The following is a 7,335-nucleotide window of genomic DNA, read 5'->3' as shown; positions in this document are numbered from 1 at the left end:
TATCTCAATTCAATTTATTTGTCACATGGTTCCCCACTTCCCATAATTAAATATAAATGAGTGCACTTTCAGTCTTTCACACTTGTTGAATTTATTTGTCACAGGCTTTTTGTTTTATCTCGATTGCTAATATGTGTCATTTTTATTAGATGGCTTCTACTGAGGTTCCTAGTGATGGTCCATATCTACAGTCAAACTGTCGAAAATCCTACGGATACAGTCGATTCTACTATGGCAGGTAATAAAAGAAAATCCTTATCTTCCCTTGCTTGGGATCATTTTCATAAAATGGAGGGTTGTGATCCCAAAATTCCAATAGCCAAATGTAATTATTGCTCTGTTAGTTATGTTTGTGCTTCGAAAGGTAGTGGAACTTCTAATATGTTGAGTCATATGAAAGTATGTAAGAAGAATCCTAACAATAAGGTGGTGGCTGATAAATCGCAACAAACATTGTCTTTCAAAGATAAAGAGCTTGTTGCTGTTAGTTTTAGCTTAAAAGCTTGTAGAGATGCTCTGTCTAGAATGATTATTATTGATGGGTTGCCATTTAGTTTTGTGGAGGGTGAAGGGTTTTGACATTTTGTGAAGGTTATATAGCCCAAGTTCACAAATTTCCCCTATCAGACTCAAGATGGTAAGGATTGCACCTAACTTTACATGGAGGAGAGAAGAAAGTTAAAGAGTTTTCTGCATGGTAATAGAATATGTATAACAACTAACACTTGGACATCTATTCAAAACTTAAATTACATGGTTTTGACTGCTCATTTCATCGATAGTGATTAGAACTTACAAAAAAGGATTCTGGATTTTTGTCTAGTTCCAAACCACAATGGTGAGACCATTGGAAAGATGGTAGAGAAGTGTCTTCTTAATTGGGGTGTCCATAGTCTTTTTACTGTAACTGTTGATAATGCAAGTTCTAATTCTGTTGTCATTGATTACTTGAAGAAAAGCAAAAAGATTGAGAAAGACACCGTTATGGAAAATAAGTATTTACATATGAGATGTTGTGCTCACATCCTGAATCTTATTGTTTGTGATGGCCTGAAAGATGTTAATGATGCTATTTTTTGAGTACGTACTGCAGTGAGGTATGTGAGGTCATCTCCATCTAGGTTGGTCAGGTTCAAGGAGTGTGTAAAGGAAGAACAAATAGAGTGCACCAAACTTTTATGCTTAGATGTGGCAACTAGATGGAATGCGACATTCCTGATGTTAGAAGCTGCTGAGAAGTTCCAAAGTGCCTTTGAGATATTAGAGCTTGAAGACCCACAGTACACCCTTTACTTTGATGATGACAAGATCAAGGGGCCTCCAACATTAACTGATTGGAATAGTGCTAGATTATTTGTGAAATTTCTAAGAGTTTTCTATAAGGCAACATTGCAATTTTCAGGTTCTCATTATGTTACCTCGAATAATTTCTTTAGTGAAATTCTACTTGTTCAGAAGAAATTGATTCAGTTTAATGGAAGTGAGGATGCACGTTTGAGATCAATGGCGCTGCGTATGCAAGCTAAATTTGATAAGTATTGGGATATGGATAAGATTAACATTTTGTTATATGTTGGTGTTGTGCTTGATCCCCGCTTCAAGATGAAGTATGTGTCGTATTCCTTCAAACAGTTGTATGAAGAAACTAAAGCTACTGCTGAAACAAAGAAAGTGAAAGATGCTTTGGTTGCGTTGGATGAGTGGTATGTTGGGCACTATCCTTCTTCAAATCAGCCACCTCTTGATGCGAACGTGAGCCAAATAGTAAACTGAATGGATGTTGATGACGATGAGCAAGATCCTACTATACTAGCCGCCGAATTTCAGCAACACTTGCTAGAGGAAGATAACTTACAGAATAAGTATGAGGTTGAGAGGTTTTTGGCTGAAACTAATGAAGTTGGTGGGGATAAGTTTGACATTTTGGGTTGGTGGAAGATCAACGCTTCTAGGTACCAGATTCTTTCTCTTGTTGCATGTGATGTTTTGGCAGTCCTAATATCTTTCGTAGCTTCTGAGTCAGTATTTAGCACAGGGGGGGCGTATACTTGACCCTTTCCATAGTTCGTTAGCTCCTAACACAGTGGAAGCCCTTATTTGTGCACAAGATTGGCTTCGTTCTCCATCAATTCCAATTAATCTTCAACAGTCAATGGATGATATCGAGCAATATGATAAACTAGATGGAGGTAATAATTTGCATTGTATTGTTTAGTCTATCATTATTTTGTTATGTAAAAATATGTACTTGTGTAGTTCGACTTACGTATGTATATACTTGTGTTCCTTTTTGTTTTGCAGAATTATTTGGATCGACTTCTTCTGAGCCTAATGATGTGGAGAATTGATTGGTAATCAAGTTTTTAAGTTTATTTTTTTGTGAAGTTCATTCACTATGTCTATTTGTGAACTTGAATAAGTTTTTTTTTTTTTTGTTATGAAATGTAGTTGTGCTTAGAGTTTGATGGTATGGATAGGCAGATAGATGTGGATCATGTGGATAGCTTTTGTTTTGATAGTTGTGGCTTGTGTGGATAGTTTTGGCCTTTGTGGATGCTATTGGTTTTTGGTTATATAGTAAGTTATTTTTTGTTTTGGTTTATGATCCATTTTTTCTTTTCATTATTCTGTTTTAGATTTGTTGTATGGTATTTCAATATGTATGTGATGACTAGTCGGTAGAAGCCAAATGAGCATGGACTTGAATTTAATCCAATTTCTAGCCTACAGGAGACTACATTAGTGTAAGCATAGGAAGAAGAATGTCTACGTTTAGCCCACATGGAGGGGGTGGGGCGGAGTGCTGATAAGTGCTCAAAAAGTGCTATTTAACCCTCGATTATGCCTCTTGTTTAGCCATCTTAGTGGACTAATAGTGTTTATAAGTTGTGTTTTAAGATTCTACAGGTGAAAAAGAGAGTTTTGTAGAATATTAGAGAAAATGGGGTAAAACGAAGCAATTCGGAGCATTAATGATCACATGGGAAGCCCGTGGACAATCATAGAGAAGGCCAAGGAATTGGAGCTATTAAATATGCGACTTGGACCTATTTTAAAGTCTATTTGGAAGCCCAAGGCCAAAGGATTCGTTGCTTGGACCAAAGCCATAAAAGAGGATAGAAGGATAGAGCGAAGAGAAAATCGGCTTATCGTGCGGGACGATGGATCGGCGTCGGACACATTGATTGCATCCGGGGGACGATAGATCGAAGCGTCCGACGCATTGATTAAGTCTGGGGACGATGGATAATGCGCCCGGACGCATGAATCGATTAATTGTAGCCAATTCCTTCTCGGTTTTGAAGACGAAGTCGGACTCTGAAAGAAACCTATTTGTATTAGGAAACAAATGACGGTTTGGAATGCTTCTAGAACTCATTGTAACCCCTATAAATAGAGGACCTAAGTGCCTCATGTAATTTGCCAATTCACTTATATTCTTGTCTCCAGAACTTGAGGCAGAGAGTCTTAATAAATTAGTCTTTCTAGTCATATATTCTTCAACTCTTCTTCTTCTCGTTCTTCGTGTTCTTCCTTCTTTATGGAAGGCTAATCTTCTCCTTCAAGGGAGGAGATGAAGCCAGTGCTTAAGGGTTAATGATTCTTCTGGTTCATGGTGTTCTTCAATCAGGTTAGTTCTTTATGTTTTTAGTTATTAGTTCCATTGCCCACACCAGGGCATGGAAGTATAGATTAAGGTTTTTATTTATTACAATTGAATATCATGCTAGTTTAGGGTTTTATTTATTGCAATTGAATATTTGCTAGTAACATGCTTTTATTTATTGCAATTGAATATAATGCTAGAATAGAGTTTTATTTATTGTAATTGAATATTATACTATTACTCTCTACTTTTCTTCTAATTGTGTAGTGTTTTAGAGTAAGGGAAGTATTCCTTGTGTTTGCCTTAGATGGTGATTCATTGAATAGCTGCCCAAGCTCACATAAAAGGAAAGAAGATACTAGTAACATGAACATAGGAACAACCTTAAGTAGAGTTAATTGTTTAACGATGTTTCACCCAAAAAGGCATCAACACTTGCTTGATTGCCCGATTGTAGTCTACTTGGAGAACAACATGAAGCAAAAGGTCATTGAATCAAAAGCATTGGTGGATTCTAATCTCTTGAATTCCCTCTCTTATAAATTCTCAATAGTTTAGTTAGTTTAACTTAGTTTAGTATCTACAATCTCTACAATATTAGTTTTTAATCCCTCAAACCCCCTTTCCAGTCCTGTCCTTCATATAAACATACATTTAAAAGTGGAACGATACCCTACTCATCCTTTACTTATTGAGGGATAATTAGGTTTTGATACGCTTTTTTTTGTTCAACGACCATCATCTATCTACATCATCCATATACCACATCTACACACACACAAAAAGAGGCAGTGTCAAGTGCCTTGGCCATGGAGATGAAAGTAGGTGTTAATAGTCAGTCCCACACTACCTGGGCACTATGTCTGTTTTTCAAGAATGAGTTCTGACCATAAGTTTATCAACTGTCATCTTTACCATGACTTGATTTGTGGTTCTAATACACTACAGCTATTTCTTTGCATGACAGGTGGGTGATACGTACAAATAACTTTTGTCATATTGGAAAGAGTCTTCAACATATACCCTCTTAGAAGCTAGGTATACTTTGAATTACACTATACCTATTGCTAACATTATTAAATCTCTATGCATTTTTATAACATCCGGCTATTTCTATTTATTATTTTTATAATATATTAATAATAATAATAAAATAAATAAATAAATAAAGATAAAGATTAGAAAGAGATATGGTAAAGAGGATAAACTCCATTCCCTATTTTCGGGGGGTTTTCAAAAAAAGGGAAACAAATATACGAGTTTGAACAGAGAAAGGGTTTTTACAAAGAGACAAAAAAAAAAGTTTTACTCAAAGAGGAAAAGGGAGGTTTCTTACTGGGAATTTGCTGGCAACAGGAACGTATCACGACTGAGTAGATATTCTTATCTTTCAGTGAACCTATATTTTTAAGTCTGTTTAAAAACTTTACTGTCTGATTTCTGCTCATTATTTTCAGTTCAATTATTCTTCTATGCTTATTCTACATACTGTTCGACTTAGTCTGCGTACTGTGTTCGACTTAGTCTGCTTACTGTGTAAACAAACCTATGTGATAAAAAGATGATTATGAATCAATTTTAATTATTTATATACGTTTGATATAAACTTGTTAGTGTATGTCTGGTTGATTTGGGTTGTTGTTTGAATTGGAAATGATGATTGTTGGGTTGGTGGTGTTTGGTAGTTGTAGAAGAGCTGTTGAAGCTCCAAAGGTTGTTAATGGCATCGTTGAGACGATTTTAGAGAAGTGGGGGATGTGAGTTTTGTTTATACCAAAAGGTTGGATTTTTTATGGGAAGCAAAATCGAACCTTTTGGTAGTGTTTGGTAGTCACGTTGTGGTGGTTGTTTCAGTGGTGGTGTGGGCTGTTGGGGAAGAAGAAGGAGGTATGAGACGACTATTAAGTGGGCTGGGCTTAAGTTGGTTTTAGTTGGGCTTGGGCTGAATTAGAATTGTGGGCTTGAGTTGTCTTATAAACATGTGGACTTAAGTTGGTTTTAGTTGGGCTTGGGCTGAATCAGAATGGTGGGCTTGAGTTGTTATATAAACATGTGGGCTTAAGTTTTGTTTAAGATGCTTTGGGTGAGAGTTTGTTTTTGCGCCAAATCTGTGCCTGGTTTGGAATCAAGTTTCCACATAGTTAGTCAGATTCAAACTCTTGCCAAAACATGAAAAAAATGAGTTTTATGAGTCTTTTTTCCAACTCAATTGGCCTAGTCGCATTCCAAGGTCTGCGGAGGTAGATATGGTGTCTGAAAGTTTGGTTGACAAAAAACAGTGCGTCAGAAATCAGTTTCTGCGCACTGTGTTCAAGTCCAATTTTAATTTAGTTAGAGTTTGAACTAGATTTTATGAAAACATGAAAACGTAAGATTTGGAAGTCTGCTTTCTATTCCAATTGGCCTCATCGTATTCCAGGGTCTGTGGAATTAATTATGGTGTTTGGAAGTTTAACTGGCAGAAAATAGTGCGTCAGAAATCAGTTTATGCGCACTGTGTTTGAGCCTAGCTTTCGAACATTTAGAATGAGATTGAGTATTTTTGTAAAACATAAGAAAGTAAGTTCTATGTGTTAGCATTTCAACGCAAAAAGCCTCGATGCATTTGGACACCTGTGGAAAGCGTTGTGTCATTAAGAAGATAGTCTATTAGAAATCTAATTTGCTGAAAATTAGGATTTTTACCAAGTTTGAACTATTTTTACTCCGAGATATAATGACATTGGGACTTTGAGTTCTACATAAAAAAGTAAGTATACCTATCCTAGTTTTCAAATAATCAAGTGGTGTATCATTTGGATGGCTATAAGAAACGTTATTGTTTTGGCAAGTTACCTAGATAACCTACCATGTTTTCTTTTTAGGGGAGCTCTAGTTAACTTTTCTTATTGTAATGAGATAAATTATTTTACTTAGACATACGAGTGTCTTGAATCTTGATTGCTTAATTTCACATTTGTATTATATTCCAAGTACAATTGTTGCATATACACTAAATGTTAATATAGATTTATGTTATCTTACGTGACATGTTACATTAAAGTTTGTATTTAATATATATATAATTGAGGAATGAAAGGAAAATAAAGTGTGCAACCTTAAAACATGAATTCTTATTGTTCTTTGACTTTGACTATGTGGCTGATAAGAACTACGAAGGCTTGATTCTAATCTTGAAAGATTTGGATACGTAGGTAGCTTTGAGCAAAAGTGCAGCCACTGTATTATATATTATATATTAGTTATTAGTTATTGTGATAACTATATGTGAACAATGTTAGTACTTAATTGTGTACATGATTGTGGTTGTTTAAAATGTATTCACGGGACATTTAACTAATGCATTATTCCTTATTAAACCTTTTGATGTCTATGATTTATATAATTGATAATGAGGTGAGTTGATTAGCTATTGTGTTTAGAATCTTTAGTAATGAATTATTGTTTGAAACGATATTTGTTTTGTAATGAAAATATTATAATAAATGAGAACTCTTGAGTGTTAAAATCCGGTGTAAAAGTGTACGGTAAAAATTTAATGTGTCGCCTACATCTTTAGATCTTTCCACCCCTCTTTGATGAAAAGAAATGTTTATGACTAATGATGTCATGTGAAAAGCCGCCTTAAAGAGGAACTAAGGCATTCACCTTGTGGGTAGACTGTATTCCTTAAGTGTACGGGAATGTATGTATGGGTATTCTTTGAATGTGGCGGGAATGACCCAAGG

The 7,335-nt window shown here is 35.4% G+C and overlaps 1 long non-coding RNA gene across 1 annotated transcript; it reads left to right on the top strand.

The window, feature by feature from the left end:
- Window positions 1-1,173: 1,173 nt before the first annotated feature.
- Window positions 1,174-3,033, top strand: LOC147516908 (uncharacterized). The gene is made up of 3 exons (XR_015213763.1): window positions 1,174-2,189; window positions 2,302-2,351; window positions 2,449-3,033. It is a non-coding gene; the product is annotated as an uncharacterized LOC147516908 (long non-coding RNA).
- The last annotated feature ends 4,302 nt before the right edge of the window (window positions 3,034-7,335 follow it).

The sequence above is a fragment of the Coptis chinensis genome, chromosome 2, assembly GCF_015680905.1.
Source record: "Coptis chinensis isolate HL-2020 chromosome 2, ASM1568090v1, whole genome shotgun sequence".
NCBI lineage: Eukaryota > Viridiplantae > Streptophyta > Magnoliopsida > Ranunculales > Ranunculaceae > Coptis > Coptis chinensis.
This window is presented reverse-complemented; position numbering and strand designations above follow the sequence as displayed.